The following is a 17241-nucleotide window of genomic DNA, read 5'->3' as shown; positions in this document are numbered from 1 at the left end:
GTTAACTGAATCTGGATAATGACATCTTGATCGACTTAGTTGAACCAGGTACGAGAAACAGGGCCCTGATGATGACCGGATGGGCGGGGGATCGTTTATAATTCCGTGGGCATCATAACAGTTTATATGGAACACGTTCAAAAATAACGCTGAATCTTACCGCATCTTCCTCGCGCCGTTGGACGATCAGCGTGGTGTAGACCGTTTTCGATTATGGGATGTTTATCCTGATGAACCATTTCCAGCTTGTATAATACTATATACGTCCAAATAACATTGTTTATTGAGTTAGGGCGAGCGATTGATCATCCAGTGTGTTGAGATGGAGTCCGGCTACCGGACGCGAGTGCCCGGAGCTCATATGGATGAGCACTTCCTGTTTGGGGCGCCCCTCCCTCTTGGCCGATCTGCCGATCGGCCACCAGATGGCGCTCTCGAACCGTTAGACAGTTGGTGGGAGCCCACCAGCACATCTCAGGGCTCCGGAAAGAAAATATGATTTCGATCACAGATTTTTGAAATATTGATATCAAAGACGAGTTACGGCGTCCTCGGCACCTTTAGCATGGCTCTGAATGACGTGAAAAAGCGTTTTCCGGCAATCAAAGTGTTAATATAGAGAAATGAAAACAATACGTTATTCATTTATGTTGTGTTGATGGAATCACGTTAACACATTGACCGCCAATAACGTTGTACGATGGGTTTGCTGGTCATGCGAATTCTGCCAAGCCACGGCGTACGACGTTATTGAGATCATATTTAATTTTTTTGCCATGGTATTCCGCCACCCAGCCTCTGCTGAGACAGTGGGAGTCTGCACAACGCTTCAATACCGCCGCCTGATGGATGATCGGGCGAGTTACAACCGGAAATGGATCTCTGGTGATCTCGGTGCATCTGGGAAATCCGTCCGGCAGTCACATATTGTTGCGGGACTCTAGACACACATCCGTGTATGGATCGCTGCCATAACTCAATAATCGATATGATTTGGGAGTTTATTGCGCCATACAAACCGGAAATGGATCTAGTCGATCAACGTCAAATAAGTGGGATCTTTTTCCTCCAGTCTCATTGGCGAACGGTAAGAGGGCAGTAACGTTACTTTCAGCTTGATTGTTTATTCATTTCAATGCAAACCGCTCTGATCAATATATCACCCATACTACATAAAGCATTTACTGACGATCACGGAATTATAAACGACCCCCACCCCCCTTTCATCCGCGCATGATAAGTCATAACGTTTAGGATCGTATTCAGTTGGATTTTTTAATATAGCGTGTATCGCGAATAAACTGCAATCGATAATCTATATTATGCGTTTAGGCCTATAACTAGCGTTCTAGGAATTACTGCAGAAAACGATAAAAACATACTTATATTCTAGACGGTATTTTCGTATGAATCTATGAATGAAAAAGTATAACGTTCCTACATCCTGAACAATAGCTAATCGATGTTGAATGGGCCATAGTAATGTCAATTTAGCTATACAATTTAAAAAGTTATAGCCCTGCAAAGAAGGTGAACATCTCCATAGGCTTAGACTGGTGGCAGTGATCATACATTGATGGATAGAAGCGTGGCAGTCAATGTGTTAATATAGAGAGATGAAAACAATACGTTATTTCGATTGATATGAATTGGATAGGCTGTTAGAGGTTAGAGGCAGAACTAGCGAGCAGGCTGCAGGCTGTTAGTAGAGGCAGAACTAGCATAACGCGCTGTTTGAGGCAGAACTAGCGTAACACGCTGTTTGGGCGTAGAGAGAGAGCGTACGTCAGTGGCCAATCAGATCACAGAATGCGAACGCGGAACTGCAAGTTTGTTGGTAAAAGACTACACACGTACCGTAGCTATGTTTCTAAGGTGGAAAAATTATGTTTTTGTCACCTTGTTGATGTGTGATTTAAAGCTTAGGTCTGAGTCTATTATAACACCAAGACTTGTAACTTCGGGTTTGATCCAAGGAGTAAGTTGCCCCATATTGCTCTGTAACATTTCTCTTTTTGTTATAGGACCGACTAGTAATATTTCAGTTTTGCCCTCATTTAATTTTTGGAAGTTGTTCGTCATCCATTTGTTTATTGCTAAGAGACAGGCGGAAATGGAGTTTATAGCTGTGTGATCATTTGGTTCAGCGGAGATGTACAATTGTGTGTCATCTGCATAATTATGGAAACATACATTGTGCTTTCTAATGATGTCTCAGAGTGGCAGCATGTATAGTGAGAATAATAATGGCCCAAGGCAGCTCCCCTGTGGAACTCCAAAGTAGGTGTCATGTTTCTCAGAAGAATGATCTCCAAGCCTGACGTAATATTTTCTCCCTTTGATATATGTTCTGAACCAGTTTAATACATAGTCAGAAAGACCAACTAACTTTTATAGACGATTTATTAGGATATCATGGCCGATCGTGTCAAACGCTGTGCTTAAATCTAATAGGACGAGAATTGATTGATTGTTTGCATCAGAGTTTATTCTGAGGTCACTAATTATTTTTGTAAGAGCAGTTTCAGTGCTATGGTGCGTTCTGAAGCCTGATTGAAATTCCTCCATGATGTTGTTTTCTTTGAGAAATTAGTTTATTTGTATTGAGACAATTTTTTCAAGTATCTTGCTGATGAATGGGAGGTTGGATATTGGCCTATAGTTGGTTAGTACATTACTGTCTAGTTTGGGTCTCTTTACTAAGGGTCTTATGACAGCTGTTTTGAATGTGTCTGGGAAAATACTTGTCAGAAGCAATGTATTTATAATATTTAGGACATGACTTGCAATAAAAAAAAAAAAATGCTGTGGGTATAGGGTCAATACAGGAAGTGGAGGAGTTACATTCCATGACAGTTTTGTAAAGCTCAGTTGATGTAATGCAAGCATGGTTACTTTTTAGCAGGGTTTGCTGATGGTGTCCATGTTTGTATCAGGACTAATGCTGGCTCTAATTGAAGTTTTGTTATTGAAGAATAATGCTAGTTCTTCACATTTTGATGCAGATGGTTGTGGAGGGGTGGGGGCAGTGTTGAGTAGCTGGTCGATGGCTGAGAATAATATTCTAGAGTTGCCAACATTCTCTGTGATAATCTTAGAAAAATAGTCCTTTCTTGCCACTCGTATTTCTTTGTTATAGGCAGTCATGGCTACCTTATACATATCACAGTGGACTGTGAGCTTGGTTTTCCTCCATTTTCATTCAGCAGCTCTACAGATTATCTTTGTCTGACCAACACTGCTATTATTTAACCATGGGAAGATTTTGTCACTTGACTTTTTTTTGCCTTTAATGGAGCAACAGCATCCAGTGTATATGATAGGGTGTTGTTGAGATTTTCAACCATGCAGTTTAAAGAACAGTCCAGGCTGGATGGTTCAGTTTGTCTCATGATGTTTGAGAACTTGTCTTCCTCGATGTGATCTAGTACTCTTCGCTTTACAATGGTTACCTTTTTTTGTCTCTGTTACATTTAGGTTAGCATTGAAGAATACACAGTGATGGTCAGATATAGGTAATTCGATTACTGACACTTTATCAATGTTCAGCCTTGTTGTCATTGTCGTAACTTAAGTCAATACATTAGGTTAGTTACAGTGTACATAGCCCGCTGAATTGGAGAGAATAAGGATAGAATGATAGAATGGTTCCTCTCTGACTCCAATACTAGCCAGCAAGGAATAAACGTGCAGTCAGACAACAAAGTTCTAATTCAAATTCAGATGATTTATTGCCGCGTGGCCCAAAAGGTGGATAAAGCAGGTTATTACATACAGGGATTATTATCATATTACATCAAACATGATGTACAAAGGATTGTTGAGGTTTATACATAATTTGAGCCCATCACAGTGGCTTCTCACATCAAACAAGTCTGTACACAAATAGTATTCATGTTTGTGAATGAACTAGAATATACCTTGCCATCACATGGTTAAACCTGGTCTAAGATTAACTACCTTTACATTTTACACTAAACAACACCAAACAGTGATTCCATGGTCTACTCACGTAATGGCACAGCATATTCTCTGGCGGGACACGGTGGAGACCAGACCTGGGGTGGGTATCTGGCTTTCCGAGCTAACAATGTTTTCTGGTCTTTATACTCTCAGTATGATGTCATCTTTTTAGACTGCCTTTAGCCAATCACAATTATATCTAAATATGGAGTTGTTCCAATCAGGTTCTTGATACTAAAAACAAGAAGCCTGAGTCTGCCTCTTCCAAATAGGGTCATGTCTTTTTCACACCCAGCGTCCTGCTGTTTGTGGCAGAGAGCTAATTCCTCAAAAGTCCTTTCTTGTATGGGCTGGTTCCTCAGTCCAGGGGGTCTGGTCTTTGGCAGTTTTCCACAGAGGCATGTTACAATAAACATTTATAAGATGTATCTTTAGTGTATATGAATTATATATTTCCAGCATTATCCCAGTGTACTCTTTGCCTATATTTTAATACCAAGTGGTTGGATAACATGATACCTGTATTTACCAGACTGAAATTTTGTTACTGAGACTTACATTCTATTAATAATAATATTATATAATTCTATTAAGATTTACAAAAGGAGTGAAATGACATATTCTATTATCTTCATAAACAGTTGACATTCTAATGACATTCAAATATAATTTTATCTAATAAGTCAGATACCTTTTACCTTAATCTAATATATGTATAAATGTGAATGTTACACAGTTCTACTCAAGGATCTCTGACCTCAGCCGCTGAGTCACACAGCTAAACAGTTGCTCGAGCGGGGGGTTGGTTGACTGTCCTTGTTTCTGCTGTTATCTGATGCCGCTGAGGTGTGATATTTTAGTCTCTTTGTCTTAGCGCTGACCACATTTGCATCTTCATTGTCTTGTTAGCCTGAGCATACAGTCCACAGAGGGTCCCATGCTTAGAGTGGAAAGTTCTAACCATTCAAGTATCCTATTATGTAATGCTACAGTTCAATATTAAAGCATTATTTGAATGAACTATTATCACAGATATTTGCAGTTTCAGTGATGATCTAACAGTCTGCTTGTCTTTTATTCTGTAATTGTATGGATTTAAACAGTTCTACACATTAATATCCTGTTCCACAGAGGCATATTAGTTCCATTTAGCCTCTTGCTCCTTGGTTCAATGCTCACACCCCTTGAATGTGGTGTAACATTTGGCTCGTGGGGGGTGGGTTTCCTGTGGTTACCCAACTGTCTCCAAGACTCTCCTTAGTCAGCTGGTCAAACCACTTTGCTCTAAAATGGCTCCCATTATGTTTTTTTGCATTATGGTTACTTCATACAGACACCTTGGCTATAAAATGCATAGTTTTCCAAGTCAATGTTACCACATTCCTCCCTTTGACATTAAATAATGTCATAAAACATACATTGACTTGATTCTTAAACATATTAACCATTCAATTTTAATATTATAACAAAAAATCATAAATTTGTCTTCATTTTTCTCAATTTTCTTATTATTATTCTGTACATAACATCAAGTCTTCTTTCTTCTTTTCCCGTAAATCCCCTTGTCTATATTGCCCCCACCCAGGAGGTTAATAACCCGCTTATCAGCCCCCTAATTAACTTATCCATTGTGATCCTGTGTTTACCACATGGCTATCACTGGGCTCTGCTCTTCCGGCTCATTAGCCAGAGGCTAGGTTACCAACCAGACATTTTTAATATACTAAATGGAAAGAGAACTAACATAATCAAAGGTAAATTGAGTCTAAAAACACACAACTTAAGACCAGTATTCTTAGTCTATAGAAAATATTTTCAACACTTTTAGATGATCTGGTGTGAGAGAGAAAACATACATTAGTTTCACAATATTTTCACTTAATGCCTTTGTTCTCTGAAGTAATATTTGTCTTCCTGCACATTTTTACTTAAGATAGCTCAATCACATTTGCATAATGAATCAATTGGTTTCTCATTCCTACCACCGTCCCCCGTATGACCATGCAATGGTCATACTTATACCGTGTCATCACACCTCCGCGTCCTCACAGCTTCAGTCGGGTCCGATAATAATAATAATAATAATAATAATAATAATAATAATAATAATAATAATAATAATAATAATAATAATAATAATAACTTTATTTGCATAGCACTTTTCATACAGAGGTTGCAGTTCAAAGTGCTTCACAACAGTAAAAAATACAGGTATAAGCGAACATAAAAAAGATAGACAGGTAGCAAGGTATGGTAAATCATTCAATATAAAAATAGTTTATAATGATTAAAAAAATTATAAAATAGAACGGACATACAACAGGGTATTTAACATACAACAGAGTAGTGCATCAGTAAGAAGTAAAAAGTGTGATCAAATAGATAAAATAAGATAACATTTGCATAGAACCGACACATGAATTTGATAGGCAGTGTATAAAAGTAGGCAGGGTAAGAATAGTGCAGGTAAGTCATTGAAATGCCTGAGCAAAGAGATTTTTTTTTAAGCTGTCTTTTGAAGATGTCTAGCGAGTTGGCTTCCCTGATGTTTTGGGGTAGTTTGTTCTACAGTTTTGGGGCATAGTTGATAAAGGCTGCATTACCGATCCTCTTTTGACTGTTTCTGGGAGCCTCTAGTAGTCCAGCAGCTGATGATTGCAGTGTTTGTGCTGGCGTGTAATTTATTAGAGTGTTGGTGATGTAGCTAGGTCCATTTAGAGCTTTGTATGTAAGGAGAAGGACCTTAAAGTCAATTCTAAATGTTACAGGAAGCCAGTGTAAAGCAGCTAAGACTGGACTAATGTGCTCTCTCCTTTTGGTTCTAGTTAGCAGTCGGGCTGCAGAGTTTTGGATTAGCTGAAGCCTCTCTGTGGTTTTCTTAGGGAGACCTGTGAAAAGTGCATTACAGTAGTCTAACCGGCTAGATATGAATGCATGAATTAGCTTCTCAGCATCGTTCTGATTCATAAATGGTCGTACTTTTGCTATATTTCAGAGATGGAAGAACGATGTTTTCGTTACTTTGCTAATATGAGAATTGAAGTTCAGTTCTGAATCTATGATAACCCCGAGACTAGTGACCTCAGATTTGATCCAAGGGGTTAGTCCTCCCAGGTTCTTTATTAACGTTTCTTTTTTAGTTTTGGGGCCGATAATTCGAATTTCAGTTTTGTTCTCGTTTAGTTTCAGGAAGTTCTTACTCATCCATTTATTTATTGCCAGTAAGCAGTCTGTAATGGAGCTCATCGCTGTATCATTTGGTTCAGCAGATATGTACAGTTGTGTATCATCCGCATAGCTATGGACATCTACATTATGTTCTCTGATGATATTACCCAGCGGTAACATGTAAAGGGAGAAGAGTAAAGGACCTAAGCAACTCCCTTGTGCAACTCCGTAGTTGTTGTCATATATATCAGACATGTGCTCTCCTAGTCTAACATAGAATTTCTTCCCTCTGATGTATGTTTTGAACCAGCCTAGCACATGTTCTGAGAAACCGACAAGGTTTTCAAGACGATCGATTAGAATATCGTGATCGATTGTATTAAATGCTGCACTGAGATCTAGCAGGATAAGGATGGAGATCTTATTCTCATCAGAGTTTAGCCTGAGGTTACTGATTATTTTGGTGAGGGCAGTTCTAGGTTGTTAATGGCTTGCTCAGCACCTGTCTGCACTGTACTTCACTTCGTGCACGAGCACTGAATAAAAAAATTCCACCATGTACCTTTACATCCCAACATCCGTCTGACCACACCCCCTTCCACTTACCTTCATAAGCAGGTGTGTGGTCACCTACTCGCCTCCTTCTTCACTTTCACCACAAGGAAGTGCCTTCGGTAGATCCCCACTTGACGAGGTTGTTAGCTGAAGAAAGTTGAGATGTGTTTACATTGTGCTTATTTTTTTCTTCTCTCATAAATATTCGATAGAAAAATCTAAGTCATAATCTCTACTTCGGAGAGTCGCAGAGCCACTCTCCACCAGCGGTTCTCCATTTCCGCCTCCGTCGTGCGTTCTGGTGCGGGGCTGTCGCCCGGTAGGCGTCCAATGGGTAATTTGCCTCTCCAAGGAGCTGGTGCACCGGTGCCGTCGCCTCTGCAATGGCCTGGTCATGGCTCTGGTTCCTCTGCTTCCGGGGAATCGTCCGCTGTTGAGTGGCCGGTTCCTTTGGTTCCAGAGGATTTGAGACGCAAACTTTTTGCGTCTGCTCGCTCCCGTCGCAAGATGGTGGCTTCCAGACGCGAACGGCCTGGGTTTGGTCAATTGTTGGAGCCCAGTGAGGATGCGTCGCTCTCTACCTGCCCGATGGAAACAGAGGATTACATGGTAGAGGCAGACGGGTTCTTATTTGAAGGCCCGGTGGAGACATGTATCCCGCCCGTCCAGGTAACACTGGAGGGGGGTGAAATGTCTCCTTGGGGCGCCTTGTTTGAAGACGTCGGGGAAGACCCTCTGACTCGTCGGCAGGATGCCCTACTATCAGCCACATCGGAATGTGGCTCCTTGACCAGTCGTAGCCTGCTGCATGTGAGGGATGCGGGCTCGGTGGAGGAAAGTCTGCAGGGGGAACTGCAGGCTTTGTTTCCCGAGCTTATGGCGGTGGCGGCCGTTGCAAACGGCGTGCCGCTGCCGCAGCCACTGCCTGTTCCTGTCCCTGATGATCTAATAGGTCATCTCTGGCAGCGTCGCCCGGTGAGAGGGGTGGACGTTGTCTACCCATTTTTCCCCTCAATGGGGGCCTATGTTTGTCGGGGCCAGGTGGTGTCCCACATCATTGGCCTCACCCCCGCCTACGTACAAGTTACGCGGGTGGCGGGTTTGGTCGAAGGTATGAGAGAGGGCGTGCCACGGCTTGATAGGCCGATGGCCGCTCTCCTCTGTCCGGAGGTGGTGTGGGAGCCGTTATGCAAGCCGGTTCCTCAAGGGAAATCGGCGAGGCGGTTGGCTTATTGGAGCGACCAGTCATTCATCTCTGGAACACAATCTCTGGCTGCCGCGTCTATCGTCGCGCAGCTGGCAAGATTCATATCCGGGATATTGATGGGCGGCATGGAGCTGAGTGATGTCCAACATGACCAGCTCACCCAGGTGGCAGGAGCTGTCCTGCATCTGACTCAGCTGCAGGCCATAGCCGCTGGGAAAGTGCGAGCCCTGGCGACTCTAACTCAGCGCCACCTTTGGCTGGAGCAGGCCCGTGTGCCGGAGAAGAAGAGAGGTCCTGCAGTTGATGACGTCGACGTGCAGAGAAATGCAGGAGGAGCGCTCCGTGCTTCAACCTCATTTTCCCCCTCCCAACATCGCTGGTGGAGTCAGACGGCTGCCACGTCGTCGAGCTTCCTCCGCCGTGACTGCTGCTGCTACCACCGCCACTGCTGGCCCTTCGAAAAAGGCCAGGAGGAGAGAGGGCGCCGCCGCTGCAGCCGGCCCATCTGCGCCTGGAGGAGACGGTAGGGATCGCCGTGACCACCTTCTAGTTCCTCCTTGCTCGCACTCCGGTGGAGTTGACTGCGCCCCCCCTTGATGTGGGCTTACAAGTCCTCAGGGGGTACATTGGTCAGGCTTCGCGTCCGCTCTTACCCATATCTCGATAGGCTTAAGAGCGGGACGCGATAAGCCAAGTACGATATATAACGATAGGTTATGTATATAACCTAGTTATATGAGTACTGGCTGAGCGTCCCGCTCTTAAGCGGCCCTGAGTCCCCTTGAGGGATCTTTACTGGAAACGAGATTTTGGCGAGGAAGAGTGTATTGGTGACCATGCCTACTGTCTTATAGGCTCCGCCTCCATAGAGGCGGGACCCGGCAGGTGTGGGTGTACTGGTTTTTATTCGTGATGGAGTACAATAGGTACATGAGATGAGGTATATCTCGATAGGCTTAAGAGCGGGACACTCAGCCAGTACTCATATAACTAGGTTATATACATAACCTATCGTTATTGTGTGCAGGGGGAAGGGTTTGTGAGGGGGTGCCGAATAAACCCCTCCTTCCCTCTTCTGATTGGTCAGGGGGGTTTACTCATCTCCTGTTAGGCCAGTCGGGGCCAAGCCGTTAGGCGACTTGGCAGGGAGGGGGGGGGGGGGGGGGGGAGGGTTGCCCTGACTCTGCTCCTATTAAAAACAGGCGTTGAGTGTTGGGTTTCCCCCCGTCATAGCATACGTCACTACGCACGTTGCTGTTGATGATGGCTTCCGTGAGTTAGATCTTTACGTACGATCTGTTGTTTTCAAAGTGTCGGGATAGAGCGTAGGACTTACGGGTCCACTATGCTCGATTTTATGTGTAACTTGAGTCAGTTGGTCACATGACTCGAAGTTACCATGGCTTTTTCATTCTACTCACGTGGGAAGGCTCTCTGGGGAATTTCAGTCTAAAATCCTCTGTGATAGGGGTGACTGGATGTAAAAATATAAACAGTTTTTACCCTCGGCTGTGTCAATGGGATTCATGTCTGTTGGTGCTTCCTTCTTTTTAAATAAACGGGTTGGAGTATAGGAAGCACCACACCCCTCTTGTCGTTTCCCCTAGGCGCCTTGGGGATTCACTGAAAGGTCTAAATAGCCTGTTCATTGATGTGGTTGTGTCCCGACGCACGCATAGTGCTAGCTCGGGGTGTTCTGTTAAGAATCATAGCTAGCTAGTACGCCTTGGTTGCTTGTATCACGGGTAGCTAGTACGCCTTGGTTGCTTGTGGTTAAAACAGCGTTTTTATAAAGCAACTGGGATGGAGGTTTTGTCCTCTTCCGACAACCTGTTACTGGTTCTCGACGGATTCTCGTTCATATCTGGGGGATGATAACGGAATGGATCTGAACATATGTAGAGGGGTCTCACGCCCTTGGGGTGGGCCACCGAGCGCGGTTCACACCGGCCCGTCTGGGTGCCGCCCTCTTTTCATGTTTTAGATCAACACGCATATCTGCCCCTTCTCCTGGAGTAGGGATGTCGGCGTGGTTAGGGCACGGGACTGGTTCTGGTCACGCTGGTCCAGCTCAGTTAACCCGTTTGCCCGCCGGGGATGCAGATCTGCTGTTCTGGTACCCTGAGGGACTTGGGCTTTTTTCCAGAGGGAAAAAAGGCTGGGTCGGCCCGGGGCGTCACAAGGTTAGGCGTTGTAGAGACCCTTGTTGGGTACTTTGTACCTGGCACTATCATAAGGGGCTGGTTCTCTTTTTCGCACCTCTCTCCCGCATGGCGGGGAGGGGGCTGTTGGGGTGGTCTTCTGGACCTCCTCTGGTAACCCTGTGTGCTTCCCGGACCACCGGGCCCGGTCCGAAGTAAAGTTTCATTGATACCGTAGACCTGGGATAACCCCATTTTTTCTTGAGGGGTTATAGGAACACCCACCGCATCTGGTAACGACAGGGTGGTTGATTCCCTGGTGTGTTGGAGCAGAGTCGACTCCCGGGTTACCCGGTTGAGTGTGCCCCTGCACGTTCATGACGTCTGCCAATCATGTCAGCCTTCTCTGCCTCGACCCTTCTGGGTGGGTTTTTTTTAATGGAGGCTTCGTCATGGTGATCAACAACGCCAACATCCGCCCCTTCCGCCGGGAGGGCTGTTTCCAGCTGAATCCTTTGGCGCCTGTCTCGTCCGCAGTGCTCCAGGCTCAGGTTACAGCCTGTTGCCTGGTTTCCCCGGTACGCTGCGTGCTTCCGTTGGTTAACCTTTTGAGTGCTTACGGCCATGCTGACTGCCTGTTCTGCAGGGTCAGTATGCCAGGCGGTGTGCTATGGGGGGGAAAGGGCCCGCTCTTGGAGGGGCCTTATCCGAATACGCTGGCAATGTGGGGGGCGGTGTCACTAAGTGACCACCTGGTGGGGTCTTGATGCCTGGCATCATTGACCTCTCCGGGCCCCCTTTTCCAGGGGATCCAGTCCCTTCAGTGGGTCTGGGTCTTCCTTCGCGCTCCGCTGCTACGGCCTTGACCCCCAGATTTTTGGGGGCAGTAACGAGGTTGTTCCCTCGTTCGTTCCCGGGTGGCATGCGGGTTGTGTGTGTGGGTAGTCGTGGGGTCAAGCCACGGTCTGCTCACCCTGTGCGTTGGGTTGCTTGAGTGCCTCTTCGCACGGTTGGATCCGTCGCCCTCCCGTGAACCTCCAATAGGGGGCGTATCCTCCATTAGGGAGGGTCGGGGGGGCTCGGTCCTCCCCGGTCTGATGGTTGTGGGGGGCCTCAGCGGGGTACATTGGTCGGGCTATGGCTCCCGCTCAGCCCCTGTTGCAGACAGGTGCTGAGCAAGCCATTAACGACATAGAACAAAGGGTTATGTATATAACCCAGTTCTATGAGTTAAATGGTGCGCTCAGCACCTGGACGCCGCTGCGGCCCTTGATCTCGCCTTGTGGTGAAAGTTTGGGAAGGAGGCGAGTAGGTGACCACACACCTGCTTATGAAGGTAAGCGGAAGGGGTTGTGGTCAGACGGATGTTGGGATGTAAAGGTACATGGTGGAATTTCTTTATTCAGTGCTCGTGCACGAAGTGAAGTAAAGTGCAGACAGGTGCTGAGCGCACCATTTAACTCATAGAACTGGGTTATATACATAACCCTTCGTTTCAGTGCTATGATATTTTCTGAATCCCGACTGAAATTCTTCTAAGATGTTGTTTTCTTCAAGAAAGGAATTTATTTGAACTGAAACTATCTTTTCAAGTACTTTGCTAATGAATGGTAGGTTGGATATTGGATGATAATTTGCCATTTCATTACTATCCAAGTTAGGTTTTTTTAGTAATGGCTTTACAACTTCTGTTTTAAAGGCATGTGGGAAAATACCAGTTCTAAGGGAAGTGTTTATGATATCTAGCACAGGGCTTGAGACACTATTAAACACCCGTTTGAAGAAAGCTATAGGTATAGGGTCAATGTCTGATGTGGAGGAGTTACATTATGAGACAGTTTTGCAGAGTACATCTAATGTGATGCATGTGAATCTTCTCATGGCAGAACATTACCCCCAAAAGAAATATATCACAATCTGTCTCATCGTCTAACCTATGTGTATGCTACTAACCCCCTCTGCGTTCTCTCTAACCTATCCGCGCTCTGTTTGTGCGTCCTACCAATTCAAATGTGCACAAACAGAGACCATCAGTATCTTTCCCGTTCAGTTACCTCCCTGTTTCCCCTCACCCCAACCAAAATTCACATTTCCCAGAGGACCTTGCTCACATATTCTGCACAGTCTCAGACCGGCTCCGCCCCCCTCCTCTGTGCGTAGCAGCCAACGGCTGTAGCCATGTCCTAGGCCAGGTCACATGACTCAGGTCCAGTCATCTCTTTGTCCCATGACTACCTGTCGTCAGACTCACAGACAGCTCTCTTAGTCTGGATATGTTTCCCAAACATGCGTACCACATCTGTTTTCATAAGTCCAACCTGGCCCCTCCCCTCAGGGGTCTTGTAGAAGGCGGGGGTATTTGTATACAAGAATCCTCTTCCCACAATTTGGTAATTATTCACCCTTGGATTGAAAAGAAACAGGGAAACAACTGAACCTTCACTCTACCGTAATCTAATGTAATGTGTTCATACTCATCTATCACAACTCTTGCACATGTGTTCATGCATTCTCTCCCGACCGAACTGTGAGGAGACAAAAGCACAAATGCAAATCCTGATTACACTTCAATTTAATAACTTTAAGAGAAACTCCATTGATGAATTCATACAAATGTGTAATGAGCCACTTAGCTTTTCAGACATCTTGTCCTGATGTTTCCCCAGCCTCTGCCCTCATGGCACATGTCCCATCTCACCAGATCATGAAAGAAAACAATTCTAATTGGGAAATAAAAGAAAAAGAAATTTAAACAAAGCCAAACAATCCAGTAACACACACTCCAATCACATGTGTAGTAAACCACTTGTGAAATTTCCATTCACATTAATTAAAGGAAAAAGACCAAAAGTAAAATCACACGCACACAGCACCATCACCCCGTGGTGACACTCCCCCACCATCAGACACACACACTCCTCCACTCAAACTGAACAAAGCATCCTGGTACCTGTAACCTGACACATTTGAGTTTACATTGTCCTCCATACAGGCACCTACTCTCCTTTCATACAACACATTCAGTCCATACAATTTAAAATAGAAAGAAAGAAGCCAAAATAAAAAAATCCAAACACACCATCATCCACCTGTAAACTGAGTCCCCAGGTAGTGATTTTAACTTTAAAACATTTGAAAGAAATCAAATCAAAATCTCACACACCCTTCAAAGAAAATGAAATAAAATAAAACTCCACTCTAATCTCACACACAGCTCCAATCATTCACTGAAATAAAAAGACATGTAGACAAAAAACAGATGACAACCAACACCTTCACTCACTCTGTCCATTCAACCTATACTCAACATATACCATGTCCTCCAACATACATCACACACATCATAAACAAATACTTTCAAATTCTTTCTCACACCACTCATTAGTCAACATCATCCTTAACAAACAATGTTAGTTGTTCTTCCTCCCTTTTCTACTCTTCTCTCAAGCTAATCCAGTTCACACCTTTTTCTGCTCCTCTCCCCTCACTCTAAGAAAGGGCTAGTACCCCTTCTCAACCTGAAGTTACCCCGGCCTACTAGAACCACGATATCCCCAAGCTATTCCCTCAATCAAACAGTTATCATTCAAAAGTCATAATCCAAATGAATGATCCCCTATTGATTCTTCGCTCCCTCACACCTCAACTGCTCTCTAAACTAGCTCCAACTATCTCATCTCCTGCTACTTCTATCACACACGTGACCCTCATACTTGCATCGTCACTGTACAACCACTTCCTGTCCTGTGTCCCTGTTGCAAATAGCCCTAACTGGCGACTTCCTGCTCCCCACCTTCATACCTCTGACCTCTACTTCCCCTGGTTGTAACTGAAACACTATCATAAAACAACAGTTGTACACCATCCCCCCTGGCACCTCATGACCTATTCTAAAGCATTCCTACCCCCCTTTGATCCTCCTGTAAACAACAGAGGGTTAACACACATTCCATCCCCCAGAGGCAGGCTGCCCCTCAGGGTTGAATTAACACACATTTGCCTGTCCTTTCCTTTCAAGCCAACAGTCAATATCATTATCTTAAACACAAAACTATGGACTGCAAGCAATCTCACACTTGTCAAATTATCACAATTATTGTAAACAGATCAACACAATCATTATCAAAAGAATTGTCATTGCAGCAATAAAATAACACAACATCACAAAACAGACCTACTTAATCATTAAAAACGTCATTATTTTACAATCCTTACGCCCACATTAATCTACTGCCCCACAAGTCTCCATCATTAAAATTATCATATTATGATTTAAAGACTTGCAGCAAACATTAATATAATCATTATCCTAAATAAAACACAGCACAATTATTCTAAACATAAAAATACTTAAACAACTACTATCCAAACAGCTTTAAAAATTACAATTCAACCCAACATTATTTTAAGTAATTAATTTACACACATAAGCATCCCATCAAAGGCCATTGTTCAAGAATAGCCTCATTTTCAAAACAAGTTCCTATAAGTGGTCCGTTCCAAATATGCACCCAGACTAAATGTTGCAAGCCAGTTCTTCCTGGCAATGAAAAATTTATACACGGCTGCCAAACCCATACCTACATGCTTTGATCGGCTCTCCTTAACAGAGAACACAGATGAATATTAATCACAGGTTCCCGGTGATATAGCTGTTTTATTTGTCAAACAGCGGTAGTTTGGCAGCGGGGGCCCCTTGACCAATGATTCCTCAAAGCCGTACTCCTCAGAGTATAATATCATAGCATCCATGCATAACACTATTGCAAACCCAATCAGAGGCACACATTAATCAAAGACTTCTGTATGCCACACGCAAATCTCTCCTTCCTATGTACACATGTACATAAATGCTCCCTTCTACTGTATTTGTACTAATTTACATAATGCATTATCAAAGCCTTCTAAGGAATGTATTAAAGCCCCGCTTATCGCCCCCTTAAGCCCAGTCAACCAACGTTATAGTCCCCTTTCTGGCTAAATACTGCTATAACCTGTATTTAGCCCCCTTGTTAAAAACCTACTAACGTCACTTGAATAAAACAACATTGCTTACTTGACAGATTTAATGTATATTCTTATTGTATTGTGAATTTAACTATTCCCCCATAAACTAATACCAACACATGTGTACACTCCCCCATTTTACACAAACTTGTAGTAAAAACAAACACAAACAGATCACTTCCAGAATACCGTCACAACACATAGCATACAATCTACTCACCATTGTCTCATGAGCGAAATGAATGAAAAAGCGTCTCGAACCCAGAATAGCTCCTGTATCAACGCATGCGCACCAGAGCAAGCGGTGTATCCCATGACAATGTACTAACTATCACCACAAAATACTCCTTTGGTCTTAATACATTGCAACAACGTTCACCGCACACTCTAAATCATAGAATAGTGGTGTGCAAGCTAATGATCCCACACCGAGCCCTACACAACATTACGTCAGAGGCGTCCTACTTTTGCAAATAACTCTCAATCAACGTCACCATTCAGCAATCGCTTCACGCTCCAACATACCATACATAACCACTCCACGCTGCTCAGATTACAACATTGCACGAGCTCTTACCACGGCGCTACCCAACAAATGCACATTCCAGCTACGCAGCTAGCCAGCATTATTCCGCCCATGATGTGAGGGTTCAACACACGCACCGAGATCAGCGCATAATGTGATCGTTCTACATGCACTCCGAGATTCGACCCCCTCATTCAGTCCGCTTCAGCACTATATCAAATTTACTTCTAAACTACTCACACATCTAAACAACAAACTCTCTAAGCTCATTCCCTATCAATGTCCCTCCTGACACAAACCAGTAAAGAAATCAAACCTCCTATTTTAATAAGTGCCGGTCTACAGTCCAAAACGAATCATTTATGCTCTGCACGCCTGACTCCACAGTGCCTGGATATCAAATGCTCCTCTCAACACAACCACGTCATCAACCTGCGACACTCGCTTAACAACCACATCTACACCAAATTATCACAGCATTAAATATAAACATTAATACGGCCACAATCTGGTCAGCGCACTGCTCGACTAGCTTCCCAACATACGTACCTCAGACCACCTATTGTCAAACTTCTAACATCGCCGTTGCACCGTCCATAGATTAACGTGGCTACCTCCACAGCTAACTAGCAACAACTGGGTTGGAAAAAACATACACGCTAACCGTGTTGGTA

This window comes from Notolepis coatsorum (genome assembly GCF_963971535.1).
Source record: "Notolepis coatsorum genome assembly, chromosome: 2".
NCBI lineage: Eukaryota > Metazoa > Chordata > Actinopteri > Aulopiformes > Paralepididae > Notolepis > Notolepis coatsorum.
This window is presented reverse-complemented; position numbering follows the sequence as displayed.